The sequence below is a fragment of the Oryctolagus cuniculus genome, chromosome 2 (assembly GCF_964237555.1).
Source record: "Oryctolagus cuniculus chromosome 2, mOryCun1.1, whole genome shotgun sequence".
Classification (NCBI taxonomy): Eukaryota; Metazoa; Chordata; class Mammalia; order Lagomorpha; family Leporidae; genus Oryctolagus; species Oryctolagus cuniculus.
In genome coordinates, this window is record NC_091433.1 from 93,454,907 (window position 1) to 93,472,484 (window position 17,578).

Sequence of the window (17,578 nt, forward strand, 5' to 3'; positions counted from 1 at the left end):
TTCTTGTTTTCTCAAAGTGATTTATTTGAATTGATAGAGAGAGAGAGATCATTTCTATCTGCTGGTTAACTCTCCAGGTGCCTCCAACAGCTAAGTGTGGGCCACACTGAAGCCAGAACCTCAAACTCAATCCAGGTCTCCCACATGGATGGCAGGAACTCAAGTACTTAAATCATTATCTACTTCATTCCCAGTTACATATCAAGAAGCTGGGTTGGAATCAGAATTTCTAGGACTCAAAATGGCACTCTGACATGGGATGTAGTTGTCTAGTGGTGGATTAGTCTGCTACATCATAATGCCTGCCCCAACTTGTCCTTCTTTAACTGCTTCAAACATTTGGAATTCTCTCTTGCTATTGCTTTTAGTTGTTGAATATTCATGAGTTACATGTATTTAATTCATGAATGTGTATGTATTTAACATTAATGGTACACATTTTTTCATGAATGATTAACTACATTTTATAGACATGATATCTGCATTAGGATTAGGAGAAGAGGGAGATAATCACCTGGGAATTCTGAGAACTGTCCATTGCTACTTACTTTTTTATTTTTATTTTTTAAAGATTTATTTATTTATTTGAAAACCAGAGTTACACAGAGAGAGGAGGAGAGGCAGAGAGAGAGATAGAGATAGAGAGAGAGGTCTTCCATCCAATGGTTCACTCCCCAGATGGCTGCAATGGCCGGAGCTACACTGATCCAAAGCCAGGAGCTTCTTCCAGGTCTCCCACATGGGTGCAGGGGCTCAGGGACTTGGGCCATCTTCTACTGTTTTCCCAGGCCATAGCAGAGAGCTGGATCAGAAGTGGAGCAGCCAGGTCTTGAACCAGCACCCATATGGGATGCTGGCGCTTCAGGCCAGGGCATTAATCCACTGCGCCACAGCACCAACCCTGCTAATTACATTTTTAAACATATTTTTATTGATGTTGAAACATAAAATATACTTTTCTTTTCTTTCCTTTTTTAAAATATTATTTTAGATTGGTGAGATAGAGGCAGAGAGATGTCCCATCTAACAGTTCTTACCAAAAATGACTTCATTGGCCAATGCTGTCCCAGGATACAGTCAGGAGCCAGGAGACCAGTCTTGGTCTGCCATATGTGCAGCAAGGAATCAACTACTTCAGCAATCACCTGCTCACTCCCAAAGAGCACAATAACAAGAATTTGCCATCCGGAGCCCCTTGCAGGAATCAAATCCAGGTTTTCTGACTTGGGATGAAGCCATACTACTGGGATTCTTAGCTATTGGCCAGATGCCAACAAATATGATACTCAGACTTGACTTATTCAACTCCATATATGGCCATAGGACTTTTTAAAAATTTACAATTATCTATAATTAGTAATATAATTATATGCTAACTGTATTACTTATGCATAGTAAAGTTCTACGAATATGAATGATTCATTTTATTTAAGTCAGTATAGTATAGCATAAAATATTTCCTAAAGCTTATAGTGAAATGATCATTTGGGGTTCTAAAACTAAGTGCATCTAAAACCCAAAGATTAGGGCTGGCACTGTGACCACCAATGCCAACAGCCCATGTAGGCACTGTTTCATGTCCCAGCTACTCCACTTCCAATCCAACTCCCTACCAATGGCCTGGGAAAGCAACAGAAAATGGTCTAGGTGTTTGGGCCCCATGTTTGAAACTGGAAGAAGCTCCTGACTCCTGGCTTAGCCCTGGCTATTGTGACCATCTGGAGAGTAAACCAGCTGGTGAAAGATCTTTCTATATCACTCCCTCCATCACTGTATCTCTGACTTTCAAAGAAATAAAATCTAATTTTAAAAAAAGACCCAAAGATTACTCCAATTCATCATATGGCCAAATATTATTCTATATTATATATGTATGTATATATGGATGTAAATGTCGTGATGAGGATTAAAGAAAAATAGGTTGAATTATATTTTTTACAGCTTGGAACTGAGACATAATAGTATGATTCTATTTGGGTTATCGAATTAAGGTTCAGTTATGTGGAAGCCAGAGTAAGAGCAAGCTATCACTTTATTAGTTTTTCCTAAATAGTTGCTTATTACAGAATAATATAATAAAATATTTCTATTACTTATTTTTCTATTTTACATTTTGTATAGCTCACAAAATAGTGACTGTATAAAAATTCATACCAAGTTACCAAAAGCATACAATTTCCAAAAATGTTCTGAGTTTTTGTTACATTCAGTTTCCAAAGGATGCCCTCAACTCAATAGTTAAAATTCAGAAATTCTGTGGAATTTCATTACCTTTGGTAAAAAGTATCCTCATTATTTTGTCTCCTCACAGTATTAACCCTGGTATCTACTTTATGTACAATCTGCTAGTACTAGAATGTCAGAGAAGATTGAGGCTGGAACGACAATTGGCAGATATTGCCAAGAAGCAGTGTCAGCCTTGGGCCACACTGCCACTTTAGTGTCATCTGTCTACACAGATGGGCAAGGTGAGAGCTCTGGGGCCTCCATCTTGGTGTCTACAGATGCTCTCTCAGATGGGCAAAGTGTTTCCATTTTGGGGTAAAATGGAAACAAAGGCCATCTCTAAGGAACCCAAGTGGCTGTGCTGTGGTGTGGTTGTACCAGTGACACTTACCAATGAAAGAGCCAGTGTTGGGGCTGGTGCTGTGGTGTAGTGGGTAAGACTGCTGCCTGCAGTGCTGGCATTCCATATGGGCACCAGTTCAAGTCCTGGATGCTTATTTCTGATCCAGCTATCTTCTATGGCCTGGGAAACCAGTAGAAGATGGCCCAAGTCCTTGAATCCCTGCACCCATGTGGGAGATCCCTGGAAGAAGCTCCTGGCTTTGGAACGGTGCAGCTCCAGCCATTGCAGCCAACTGGGGGGTGAACTAGCAGATGGAAGACCTTTATACCTCTCTGCCTTTCCTTCTCTCTGTGTGTAACTCTGACTTTCAAATACATAAATAAATCTTTTAAAAAATAAAAGAGCCAGTGTATCCCCACTGTCTGGTTTCTGATTGCTGCTGATGTGGTGCCCCTCCTGAAAACTTGAAAGGGAGGTTTGGGGCCAACACCTAAAAGGTAGGGGTACACTAACACTCATGAAACTAGACAGGGATTAATTCCCTGTAATGTTTGTTATGTAGACAACACATGAAATTAAGCAAGATTTGAACACTTAGTGCATTCATGACTATCTTCATACATTCTTCAAAACTTACTGGGGCTGGCACCGTGGTGCAGTAGGTTAATCCTCTGCCTGCAGCAACTGGCATCCCATGTGGGCACTGGTTCTAGTCCTGGTTGCTCCTCTTCCAATCCAGCTCTCTGATGTGGCCCAAGTGCTTGGGCCCCTGCACCTGCCTGAGAGATCAGGAAGAAGCACCTGGCACCTGGCTTCAGATCAGCATAGCTCCAGCACAGCTCCATCCATTGCAGCCATTTTGGGAGTGAACAAATGGAAGGAAGACCTTTCTCTTTGTCTCTCCCTCTCACTGTAACTCTAACTCTCAAAACTTACTAAAAGAAAAGGATTAATATTACCATAAACTATGACTTAGTGTTTTACTCAATGTCAGAATGTGTGCTACTTCTTTAATCCTCAAGATAACAAGGCAAAGACAAAAGGAAAAAAATAGTGAAAACCAAAGAACTAGATGAGTCTTTCTTGTACTCTGTAGGTGTTTACATCTGCAAATGCAGGGAGCCATGCTCCAGGATGCAAGGTACCAGTGTGTGGACATCAGACACTCTAGAACAGTGCTCAACCCTAAAAGCAACCATTGCTCAGCCTAACATCTCCTAAGTCAGGAAGTAGATGGGTTCAATGTGACTGACTTGCCCCTGTGCTGCTGCAATCCTGCTCCTGGGGCTTGCTGAGGAGAGTGGGAGTGGCTGTTCCTGGGGTTTGCCTTCTGGATCTCATGCCATACAGAGAAACGGCAGTCATGTTGTGTCCTTGTTGGGCTCCTCCTTGCCTGAACACTCTGAGCCCAAGCTCCTGCTGGGCTGTGCTCCCTTGCTGCAGTGGGGCGAGCTGTTCTCCAGTTTTCTCCTGCCAGCTGCCTCCTCCCACACAGCTGCCCACTACTGCTGGCTGCTCCTGTCAGCTGGAATACTGCAGGGCAGTCCAGGGCAGCATCTTCAGCCTCCATCTCCACCTTCATACTGTTATTGCTTAGAACTTTCACATCTTCACTGAGCTTGGTTGAGTCCATCTTCTACTCCATTGGGACGCCAAGTTCTGGGCTTTGTAGGGAGGGTGTGGGTCAGCAGTGTAGCCTGCATACAGGATCTGGCTGGGGCCCCTGAGTATTTTCCCCTTTGGGGGTCCATGAACTGCACTAGTGCACAACGTGGTGGGACTCCAAGTGTCACTTCCCGACAAGGAAACAGGAGCTCTTCACTGCAGTACAACCACATGTCTGCTGCCCTTGGCCTAGAGGGGCATGCGTGGGACTGTCGTGGGGGTGCACTGCAGGGGCCAGGGCAGACACCACCCCACAGGCCTGGTGTGGGCCTGCACCCATGAAAAGGTGGGGGCTGCAGCTGTGTATGCAGGGCCTGTGGGGTGGTGCCTTGTGCTCCCTGGAAGTCATTTCTGGAAAATATGTCTTCTCAGACTTGGGAGTGTGGCCCCAAGTGATGTAGACAGGCACATGGGTTAAAATTGATTAGATTTGTGAGCTGGAAGGCCATGCCTCACCACCCCACTGTGTGACCTCATGCCCTACCTGGCCACACCTGTGCACACAATGGCCAATCAGGTTAATTAACCATTCCCCTTTGAAAATAGATTAAAAGCCTGGGACACGGTGTGTCCACCCCTTCCTTTCCTTGGCATCTTGCCAGTACAGGGCCTTTGTGGCCTTGAGCTTCCCGGGTGCATTGTCTTTGGGCCACCCACCCCATGCTTCCTGGCCTAGGTGCTCTTCCATGTGGCTGGTTGCTGGTACTAGGTATGAGCCCAGATTTACCTCTCCTTTAGACAGGGCCCTCACTCTCCTATGCATCTTTCACACTGAATCACTGAATAAAAGCTTAAAATGTACTACGCTGCCTCATTCATTTATGCAAGTATTCAGAATTCTTCTCTAAATATTAGGCAAGAACTCACAGGGGCTTATTAATATTGAGAATTTATTAATAAGCATACAGTGATATCGTATGGCACTCCAAATTCTGGTTACACAAGGACCTCCTTTTCTTCCTCTGGTCCTCCCCCACTTCTCCCTGCCTCTGCTTTCCTCCTCCCTTTCCCCTCTCCTCCCTCCCTCCCTTCTACACCTCTGTGGGCAGCCACAGGTAATCACTCCCTTTGTTTACACTTAAACATATGGAGACTTCCCGGCACAGACAATTGGGCTAAGGAGATTCCGGCCCTCTGGAGGTATCAAAAGTCCAGAAAATTTAAAACTTTCATTTTCAGAAAGTCTGTTAAAGGTGCCAAGAGAATTTAGAGTATCTGGTCAAAATAGAATTCCTTAACATTTAGTCAGGGCAATTTTAACACTTTTAGACCACATCTGATCATAATGTTATTTAACATAACTTTCTTAACAGACAATAGAGTACACAGATTACTTTGGCAGAATATGGATTCTATGTTTCTTGTTGTTGAATAAACCAGAAATAAAAACCTTGGATGTAGGAATTAGCACACGAAATTATCACATAACTCAGAACTATTTAACAGAGTTAAAAAGAGCTTACACGACCTAACTTTAGAAATGGCAGAGTAACTGATTAAGCAGACACTGTTAAAAAGAGACGTTACAGTTTTTGCAACAACAGATTTTAAGATTTACGATTGAGACCATTTCCAGATAATTACTAACATTAGTACACATTTAAAAAAAAAAAAAACCATTGTTATAACAGAAGATCAAACTTCAACTTTAGCTTAGTGTAATTTTGGCATTAACATTTAACTTATAGAAAACTCTGTAAACAATGTTTTAAAATCAAACTTTTTACAACTTTTCATGACTTGCTCATACCTTCTGAAACTTTACACCCGTAGTTACTTTTCCATAGTTTTGAATTGTCATGTATGGACAACCTATGAGAATACATGCTGACAAACTCAAACAGTCTCTCTTATCAAATTTAAGATGTAAAAAGTACACATAATACATTTTTCATGTTTTACTTAGCACTGATGCTTACATGACTTAAGACACTGAGTTATTAATGAATACCACACCATTATCTGAATTAAAAGTCAAAATTACATTTCCATGCTTTTAAGTAACATGAGGATAACACCACTTGGGCAGCAACAGTCACTAGTGCATATTTACAACTTTGGAAAGATCTTCATCCTTAAGAGAAACAAGTTTAAAGCATATCAAAGACATGTAAAACTGAGCAAGTGAACCAAAGGGTGTTTTTAGCCCAACTTTCTGAACCAATCTGTATTGGCTTACTTTAGTTAACAACATAAAGGCTTGTATACACAGAATTTACTCTCATTTTTATAGGACTACTCTAGCTGAAAAGCAAAAACATGAATACAACATAGATTTGACATCATTTAATTTGAATTGACTCAAACAGCTGTTACCTTAACAAATTTAGAGTCTCATCCTTTGAGAGTTCCAGGGATCCGACTGGAAGCCCCAAAGTTGAAAGACTCGGTTTAGAATTTAAACTATCAGAGAGTCAAACCATTTTAGTCAAAAATTAGTACGTTTAACCAAGGCTGTGGGCTAGATCTGATTAGTGTTAGGTAATCACTCAAACATTAAAGACAGGCAAATAACGTAAACAGCTTCGCGTTGCAGTTTTTCCAATCAAGACTCATACTGGCAATAGAAAAATGCGAAACCTTCAAGACACATGAAAACTCTCATTAGATAAGTTAGCTACAGCAGTACAGAAAAGAATTGATTATCAGTGTATGAGCCCATTGCTTAAGTTTTTATTAACTGTAAAGAGAAAAACCCATCAAGTTGGAAAGGGTTAATGGATTAAGGTTCTTGCTCCCTTAGGTAAGGCCAGCAGTAGCCAGAGGCATTTCCCCTGCCTCCCTCCTAGTGAGGAGGTTATTGAATTGGAAATGGAGACTAAAAAAGCAGCCCTGGGGAGCCCTTTCCTAAGAGATATCTGGCTAAGCCTGCTTGGGTGCGGCAGGCCACATTGGCTGGAATAGAGTGTAGAGAAAGGCTGTGGTCCCTCATTTACAGGGAAGACTGCACACACCGGGGCCTAGCAGGACTGGCCATGGGGTTGGGTAGGTGTGCCGTTTCACCAAGAGTGCTGGGAAACTCCATAGTGCCTAGTCTGATTAAAATGGCCACCAAGTTGAGATCTTCAACCAGAGCCAGATCCAATCAGGGCTACAGCAACCACTCAATTAAAACAGATAGTTAATAGCGTACAAAAGCTTTTCAAGACATACCAGAGCTACCATAAGCTGCAAAGATGGGAAAACATTTATCAGGTTGGAAAGGGTTATCGAATTAAGACTTTTCTCTAGGTCAAGATACCTGTGGAATTTTTCCTCTCTCTTTCTCCTGGCCATAGGTATAGGGAGCAGTGGGCCCATATGCATCACAAGCAGATTTTAAATCTTTTAACATTTTAAAGGGGACTGGATGGTGACTGGCATTTCTTGGCCATCTTCTGTATGTACTTTCACTGGAAAAGCATCAAAAAAGATTTTGGCTTCCTCCTGGCCTTGCTGTGCTGCTTTTCTCAGGGTTTGAGTGACACTCTTTTTAAGATATTTGGCAAACATTCCCCTTCTTGACAAAGGGATAATTTTTTATCATTATTTTTTTATAAATAATTTAAAGGAAGGGGCGGAGGGAGTAACTTTTTCCATAGAACTAGAGGATCGGCAGGATCGATTATCCTTGCCATCACAGCTTCTGGCTTCCTCAATTTTCTCATGTCCTCCCGATGCATCTCATCTACAAGGCCTTCTTCAATAAACCAAGGACATGCAATTTCTATGGTTTCTATAAATTGCTCTATTACTTTCTTTTTTAACCCTATTCCTTGCGTCTGCAATAATGCCTTCACTGCCTTTACTATTGGGGGATTTTTCCCGATGCTTGTCCCATAATGCCTGCTCAAAATAAATCTCCACAATTTTGGTGTCGGGTACTCACCACAAATTGTAAACCTCTATAGTCGCGACTCCGTGAATCCAGGTTCCTCACTGCTTCTCTAATTCTCAGGTCCCACGTTCGGGCGCCATCTGTGCCGGCCTGCGGCACGATGAACTGGGTCTTCCTGAAACAGAGAGTGGGAATGCGGGGACAAGGACGCAAAGAATGGAGCCAAGACAAGTCCTGATCAAGGCTCGTTTATTGAATAAATCCAGTAGTATTTAAACATGACCAGTTGTTTACAAGAAGGAGCACAAAAGATTTACATATCAAAAAGGCTCTTAAGGTTACAATAAAACACTTAGGTGATAAATGCAGGTTACAGGTGTGACTGATTATTTGTATCATCTCTTGTGAAAGGTTTAGGTTCCTCCTGCCACTTCCCGGAATCTCCCTAGCCCAATTGTCTGTGCCGGGAAGTCTCCATATGTTTAAGTGTAAACAAAGGGAGTGATTACCTGTGGCTGCCCACACACCTCCTCCTCTGCCTCAGTTTTTTGCCTTTGCTAGTAAACATGTTGCCTTTTTATGTTATTTTTCCATGCATAATTAAATCAATATATACATTTTATTTTGTTCCTTTATGCACTAGTGTCAAACTGTGTGAACATTATTACAGGGTCCTTTCTCATTGCTCTTCATTTTTGCAGGAATTTTTTTTTGCTATTTTTGGCTTGAGTGTTCTAAACATGCCTATAATAATTTACTGCAGAAAATAAAATATCCAGTGATTTTAAATTAATAATTTATAATTTATAAATCATAAATATATTTTATAAAAATATACCTTCCATATTTACATTTTTAAAATTAATGTGGGATAAAAACTTTTTATGATATTAAGCCATTATTCAAAAACATGATATTTTCCTCTTTTACAATGATATGTGTGTATAAGCTTCTAACACTTTATCTTATTTAAAAATTGTTTTTATTAAAAATTAGATCTTCTGTTCCATTATATCTTGTAATTGATGTATGTTGAAAAACACAAAGACTATTGTGATTTGGATGTTGATTTTATAAACTGTTCACTAAGTTATCTTGCTAATTTTAGCTTTTCCAAGATTCTTTTCATTTTTTTCTATAACCAAATAATTTAAATAAAATACTTTCTTCTTCTTCTGAAGCTATCATGATTCTAACTTGATTTTTTCATCCCTATTTCCGTGGTTAATAACCTAATAACAATGAAATGGTAGCATCTATGTCCAACTCTTAAGTGCAATACACTTTTGTTTCAAAATTCTGAGTGTATCAATGCCATTATACAGATAACTTATTTCAGAGTACTTTAAATTTATAAAACAAAAATTACAAAATAATCACATAGTTCCCACATATTCCACTCTCAGGATCCTTACTGCTAACATCTTATACTAATATGATATTTGTCACAATCAATGAGCCACTCATAGATTTCTCTATTTTTATCTCACAAGTTGTGATAGTCTGTCACAATTAGTGAACCAGACCAGTTTTGCCAATTGTTTACCCAACTCCCCCTATCCATCCCACCACTTTCAGATTCTGACACTAACAGTTATTTGTTGAGATTGAGGGGTTTTGGGGGTCCTACATATGAGGAAGATTTTGTTAACGCATAATCTGCCTCTAATTATAGGTTCCAACAAAATATATGATGTTCCTTAATTGAGATAGAGTCTGTATTCTCTTCCTCTGACTCTAAGCTACTATGTGAATGCCTTGACACGAGAGTACACTATAAGCAATGTCGTGCCAGTTTCTAGACCTGGCCTTCAATGCAATGGCAGCTCCAGGCCTTTTGAAGGCAGTAGAACTACTCTCTGTGGGCAATGCCTGGAGAAACCTAGGGAGTGAAGTGTGCCCAGCTGACTCCCAGAACCCTAGCCTCCTCCGTGACAACACACCAGTTATGTGTAAAAACTGTCTTAAACCTTCTAGATCAGCTGAGACCCAAGATAAATATCCCAGTGTGATCTGTCAATGTCATGAGAAATGGACATATTTTCCAGTGAATCAGTGCCTGTATTTTTTGACTGACATGGTCATGAGATAATAAAATATCTCCTCTTTATGTCCAATGTCTGTCATTTTTACACATAATCAGACATAACGATATTATTTCCTTTTGTCTATTCAATGTAATTGATTACATTAATAGATTTCATATTAAACCAATTTCAGTCTGGATTACTATATATAATTATTTTGCTATTTAAAATTACTTAATATTTTGTACTCATTGTAATATTTCATAATTGTTATACATCATTTTTGTTTAAGATTTCTTTTTTGATGAAATGTTAATTTTTTAGACCAAATTTTCCTTCCTTGTCTATATGTGGATAGTATGAGATCATCTATTCTTCCAAGGATTTGCAAATTTCTTCTATTTCTTTTTATTGTGAGGAAGATATTTAGTTTAAAAATGTGGGCTTTTATGGTTTATTTTATTTATTTGAGAGGCAGAGGTAGAGAGAGAGAGAGACAGAGACAGAGATATCTCCAATCTGCTGGTTCACTCCCCAAATGACCACAACAGCAAGGTTTGGAAAGGCTAAAGTCAGGAACCTGGAGCTTCATTCGGGTCACCCACATGGTGTAGGGGCCCAGTGACTTGAGCCTTCTTCTATCTTTCTCAAGTGCACTTGCAGTGAGCTGCATCCGAAGTGGGGCAGCTGGACTAGAACTGGCACCCATTTGGTATGCCAGCATTACAGGTGATGGCTTAACCAATTATGTCACAATGTTGGCCCCAAAATGTGGTTAGTTTTATGTTATAAATTATAATGTCATATATTAGCAGTTTCTCCACCTCCATTTTTAAGCTTAGGTTAGCTAAGTAATCATTTATTTTTTAAAAAGCAACTTGGGGTTGTTATTCTAATATTTAATGATTTCTGCTTTATTAAAATTTTCTTTACTGATTATTAATAACTATTTTATCTTGATTATTGTGTTTTAGACTTTTGAATTGTTTCCCTAATAAAACTACATTAAACTTTATTTATATAGCCATTCGGTGACATGGATTGTTCTCATTAACTGTTTTAGAAACAACTGAGATAATTTTTTTAAAAAAGATGTATATTATGTATTTGAAAGACAACATAAAAGCAAAGGAGAGAAAGAGGTCTTCCATTATTTGGTTCACTCCCTAAATGACCACAATGGTCATACATGACTAGGAACTCCATGTGGGTCTCCCATATGGGTGGTAGGTGTCCAAGCACTTGGAAAAGCTTCCACTGCCTTCCCAAGTGCATTAGCAAGGAGTCAGATCAAAAGTGGAACAGGTGAGACTTGAACCTGCACTCCACTATGGGATCAAGGATTGCAGCAACCTGGTATACCACAACACACCACACAACTCTTAGAGATTATTTTAAGCTATGCATTTGGTTATAATTTTAAGGTTTTTTTTATATACCATGGCATTGACTCTGCCATCTTGCTAACAACTGTACAGACTTGCTGTAAACTGATGGCTTTGTTGTGTTTTTGTTGTGATGAAAATGTCTGCTCTAAATCACAATCTAGATAAAATGTTTGATGTATATTTTTCAGGTATGGATTTTAGGAGACCAATTGTTCTCTTTTATATTCCATCAACTAGTTTACTAGTTTACCCCTAAGACATCACATTCTACAGTTTCAGTTCCAATCTTCTTCTTCTTTTTGACAGGCAAAGTTAGTGAGAGAGAGACAGAGAGAAAGGTCTTCCTTGCATTGGTTCACCCCCCCAAATGGCCACTACAGCTGGCATGCTGCACCAATCTGAAGCCAGGAGCCAGGTGCTTCCTCCTGGTCTCCCATGTGAGGGCAGGGCCCAAGCATTTGGGCCATCCTCAACTGCCTTTCTGGGCCACAGCAGAGAGCTGGAATGGAAGAGGAGCAACTGGGACAGAATCTGGTGCCCCGACCAGCACTACAACCCGGGGTGCCGGCACCGCAGGTGGAGGATTAGCCTAGTGAGCCGTGGTGCCAGCCCAATTCCAATCTTTTTAAAGATTTATTTATTTGGAAGTCAGAGTTACAGAGAGAGATCTTCCATCCATTAGTTCACTCCCTGGTTGGCTGCAATGGCTGGTGCTGGGCCAGGCCGAAGCTAAGAGCCAGGAGCTTGTCCAGGACCACCACATGGTGGCATGGGCCTAAACACTTGGGCCATCTTCCACTGCTTTTCCTAGACTATCAGCTGGGAGCAGGATAGGAAGTGGAGCAGCCAGGACATGTGCTGGCACCCATAATGCATGGCAGCATTGCAGGAAGTGACTTTACCTGCTATGCTGCAATGCTGGCTCCAAATCCAAATCAAGGAAAGAAATCTTAGAGGAGAATGTTAAATTTAAAGAAAAGTAATCACTACAAATGGACAAATGTTTAGAGTATAAAATTTAGATAAATATTTTTATAATTTTCATGACATAAATTTTGAACATTGATAAATATGAAGCTGAATGAAAATATTTAACACTGTTCAATATTTTTCATTATTCTTATATCTACTTCCTCAGTGTTAGTGTTGCTGCATGTTTAGCCTGAGTCTTATATATTGATTTTAAAAGTTCAAAGTTCAAAAGACAAATGAATTTAAAAAGACATAAATCTCACTTAGTATTTATGTTGACACCAAGGCTCTTAATTGGTAATTCTTAGCTTTTCTTATTAACCTTTGGTTTTTCTCTTTTGCATATGTGCATGCAAAATATGTAATTCTAAGAAAGAATTATGCTGCGTGCTGTGACCCCATTCATAAGGCTTCTTTACCGATTTCGTATTTTATAGATTAAATTTTAAAATTGGCTTAACAGTGCACTTAGCACAGGTAATGTTAAACATCATTCGAAAAGGTTCATGTCACTTGTGGTTTTCTTATTATTTTGAATTAGATTCTTCCCAGGATCTTCCTCGGACTTCCGCTGTCTATAAATTGATCCACTTTTTGCTAAGCCTGGGAGGCGGGGCCAGCACGTGGGCCAGGCGGCTGCTGGGCAATGATTGGCCGGTGGCCTGGAGGCGGGGAAGCTGCGGCAGTGGGCTGTGATTTGTCTGGGCTCAAGGCTCCCTGCCGGCCTGCAGGGGAGGCAGAGCTGGGCGAGGGTTACCCGGGCGAGGGTTACCCAACCCGGGAGGGGCCAGGGCGGAGGACGAGGTGGAGCAGGTAGCGGCGGGGCCGGTCCTGAACCCTGGCAGAGATCCTGGGGAAGGAGGCCGTGGTGGGGACTGTGGCCTGCCGAGGCGCCAGTGCGGGGTTGGTAGGGGTGATGGTACAGGTGCTCGCTGGGGAGCCACAGAAAGCGGGCGGCACAGGGGCATATCTGCCTCAGGCCGGGCTGCTAGGACCCCCTGGACGCCAGGTCTGGCACCCCTGGTAACACACGAAGGTGGCCTCGGGGAACCCCATGCTCTCGACTCGGAGTCTCATGGACAAACCGGTGCTGGGGATTCAGGTCCGAATGGTTACAGATTCAACAGGGATGACCCCAAGGAGGACGTCTTTGTTCACTAGACAGTTATTAGAAGAATCAACCCCAGGAAAGCTCTGCACAGCGCTGGCTGTGGGAAGCCTGTGGAGCTTTATGTTGCGGGAGGAGAGACGCGTGCTGAAGCTGCTAATGTAACTGGGCCCAGAGCAGGCAGGCACCGGTGAATGGGGCAGCCGCTGTGCCGCAGTAGGAGCAGGTTCCATGATTCATCCCAGCCTCGCCCAGCTGCCGCGCACCCATGGGGCAGAGGCGCCCTCCACTGGGAAAGAACCTGGCAGTGAAGGGGAGCGAGCTGAAGACTGCACGGGGGCCCAGAGGACATGGCCACCACTTGTACCAAGGGCACCAGGCCTCTGTGCGAGGACCCCTGGCCCCCCAGCCAGCAGCAGCCAAGAGAGGGCACTGTGGGGTGGAGCCCAAAGACAAGGCCCCAGAGCAGGGAGACCAACAATGGGGAGGTGAGGGGTCCCCAGCTCAGACTTCGGCCCAGACATCGCAGGCCCTTCCTTCCTAGGCACCCCAGCAGCTGACAATGGAAGGTGGGGACGGGGAGACCTATTCCAGCCAAGGCCACACTGATGGCTCCTGGACTGGGCCCCAGTGCTTAGGAAACTGCCTCTACTGCTGGTCCCACAGAGACCTCAGCCCCGGAGACCTAGCCCCCATCAACACCGAGACCCCCCCCCCCCACCATGCTGGAGAGCGTATTAGTCAATGGACACCCAGCCACCATCTCCGTCTGCCAGTTCTGACTGACTTGTACCCTACCCAGCATCCCTCTCCGTTTTCCCATAATTCATGACATGAAAACACCGGCTTTTCCCTTTCTCTTGAGACTCAGGAGAGCCAAAGCAGCAGCCTTTTGCCTGGTTCCCCTCTCCCCTACCAAGGGTTGAAGGAAGGGATCCATCCTGATTTTCAGAGGTGTCTACTCCCTCCCCTAAATCAGGCTGATAAGGAACCAGCCAGCTCTTACCTTCTCAGGTTTTCTCTCCCACCTCAGCTTATTTTTTGTTTCCCTCAACCTGCTAACCCAGAAGCCATTTTATGAACTGTTATGTGCCACCTGAGCCTTCAGTAAAAACAAAAGCAGGCTTGCCTATTAAAAAAAGGAAATTGATCTATTTTTAACATATGTCTTTTAGTAAATGCATAAATTGCATAGATACCGATTAGGCATTTAAACATGCCTAAGGGATCATTGAGGGCAGGTATTATTCCTTAACTCTCTTAATGCTAATCAACCTTATTTAACATAGTATTGGAAGTATCAGCAAGAGCAATTAGATGTGAAAAATAAATATAGTGATTCAACTTGGAAAGCAGGAAGTCATGACTTTGTATATGGCAAGGTCTAAATATTGCAACAAAAATTGTTAGAACTGATTAACTAAGTAAATTTACAGGATACAAAATCAGCATCCAAAAATCTAATTTTTTAATGCAACAGTAATAATTTTGCTGAAAGAGAAATCAAGATAGAAATTCTATTCACAATAGATACAAAAATTTAAATATTTAGGAATAAGAAATTTTGGAAGGTGAAAGATATTTGCAGTAAGATTATAAAACATCAGTGAAAGATATCATCAAGGCCACAAACAAAAGGAAAGATTTTTTGTTCATGAACTGGAAGAGCTAATAATGTTAGGATATCCATACAACCTAAAGCAATGTGCAGATTAATATCAATGACATTCTCTACAGAATTACAAAAAAATCCTAAATTCATGTAGAATCACAAAAGATCTAGAATAGCCAAAGTGAACCCAAGTGAAAAGATAAAACTGGAGGCATCATAGGACCAGATTTCAAAACTGCAATAGTTGGAAATAGCATCACACTGGCATAAAACCCAACACAAGGATCAGTGGAACAGATTAGATAATGCTGAAATCAATGTACATGCATCCAATTGATGTTTGCAGGTGTCAGGAACAGACACTGGAAAAAGGATAATCCATTTAATAAATGATCTGACGAATATGTGTACACATACGTAAAAAATAAAATAAAATACATCCCTCTCACCATATACACAAATCAACTCATGACGGATAACAGACCTAAGGATAAAACCTGAAGCTATAAAATTACTAGAAGATAACAATGGGAACAAACTTTAAAACATTGATGTAGACAAAGAATATTTGAATACAATGACAAAATATCACAGGCAACAAATACAAAACTAGATAAATGGGATTATATTACATTCAGAAACTACTGCATAGCAAAGGCAATGACACATCTAACAGAATGTGAGAAAATATTTTCAAGCTACTTATCAAAGAAAGAATTAAGAATCAGAATATATCTGAAACAAAAAACTCATCAACAACAATAATCCAGTGAAGAAATGGGCAAAGGACATGCACAGACAGTTCTCAAGAGAAGATACACACACCCTCAAGAAACACATGAAAAATGCTCAATATCACTGGTCAAAATAGAAATTCAAATCAAAACCTCAGTGAGATATCACCTCAACACTATTCAAATGCTATCATTAAAGAGACAGAAAGTACAAATATGGGCAAGGATGTGGTGAATTGGGAACTCTCACAAAGCATCAGTGGTAATATAAATTATTTTGCAACTCTGGAAAACTGTCAGAATTTCTTTTTGTTTTTAACTTAATAAGTATATATTTGAAATAAGATGGTTAACTTACATCATAGTCAAAGACTTCATGGCTCTACTAAATAAAAAGTTAAAAAAACAAAAATTAAAAAAATAGTCACAATATTATTAAAACTATGGTAATATATAATTCCTATGAACACATTTAACAAAGATTTAAAATAAATTTTGATAATTAATTTAATATTAGGATCCAGAAATTCCATTATTGGATATATATTTGAAAGACATGAAATCATTGTATCAAAGAGTTACAGCACTATTCACAGTAGCTAAATATGGAATCAATGGAGTTCCATTATCAAATGAATGCATAAAAAACATATGGTATATATACACACAATGGAAAACTACTCAGTCATAAAGTGGATGAAGTCCTGTAATTTGCAGTAAAATATTGGAAACTGGAGTTCATTTTGTTAAATGAACTAACATGGATGGATACTTGTAATGAAACATCACATGGTATCCCATAAATATGCATACCTTTAAAAATTTGGCTGACATTTCCCCATACTGACTTCCTTCCTTTCATTTAGTGTGTCCACTATACAACTTCTGTAAGCAGTGAAATATGAGGGTTTGTTTATTAACAATTGTATGTGTATTAATAGATTGCATGTATATTAGTAGTACTAGATTTACGTTTTCAGCATTACCAGAGAAAGGGTAAGCTTTATGCCCTATCTGCATTGCATAGGCCTGAATGGAATTGCAAGATATCTTGACTACATTTATTACCAAAACAATTACATTGAGTTTCTAAATACTGTTTCCACGGGGATTCTTTTGAAAACTCTAAACATCTGTCTATATTTCAGTATACATTCTTAAAGGAAATTTTGTAAGAATGCACACAATTTAAGTGAGGCAAATTAGTTGTCTTTTCTGCTCTTTATTATTTGAGAGGCAAATGGAGAGACAGAGAGATGGAGAAAGAAGGCAGAAACATCTCCCATACACTGGTTCATTTCCTGATTGTGCACAAGAAGTGGGAATGAACCCCTTGAAACTGGAATTCAGGAACCCAATCCAGATCTCTTATATAGGTGGTATGAATCGAAATACTTGATCCATCACCTGCTGCCTCCCAGGGTGTCAGAATCTGGGGTAGAAACAGGACTCCAATTGAAGCACTATGATATTGGATGTGGGCATCCCAACTTGTGACTTAATTGCCAGGCCACATACACATTCACTTTTATTGTTTCTAAAATTTATTGACAGTCCAAGCCTCTTAAATTACAATATTTTATCATGTGTCTTGAATTGAATTTCTCTTGTAGTTTGTACTCATCTTTAATGGATTGAATGTCACATTTTATTCTTGAAGTGTAGATGTAGAGGTATCCTTATGGA

General features: G+C 40.5%; 1 long non-coding RNA gene across 1 annotated transcript in view; it reads left to right on the top strand.

Annotated features, from left to right (window-relative positions):
- Positions 1-8,328, top strand: part of LOC138848526 (uncharacterized) — a 66,130-nt gene extending 57,802 nt beyond the window's left edge. The window contains exon 6 of the long non-coding RNA XR_011386393.1: positions 78-8,328. This is a non-coding gene — a long non-coding RNA (uncharacterized lncRNA). The remainder of the gene's footprint in view (positions 1-77) is intronic.
- The last annotated feature ends 9,250 nt before the right edge of the window (positions 8,329-17,578 follow it).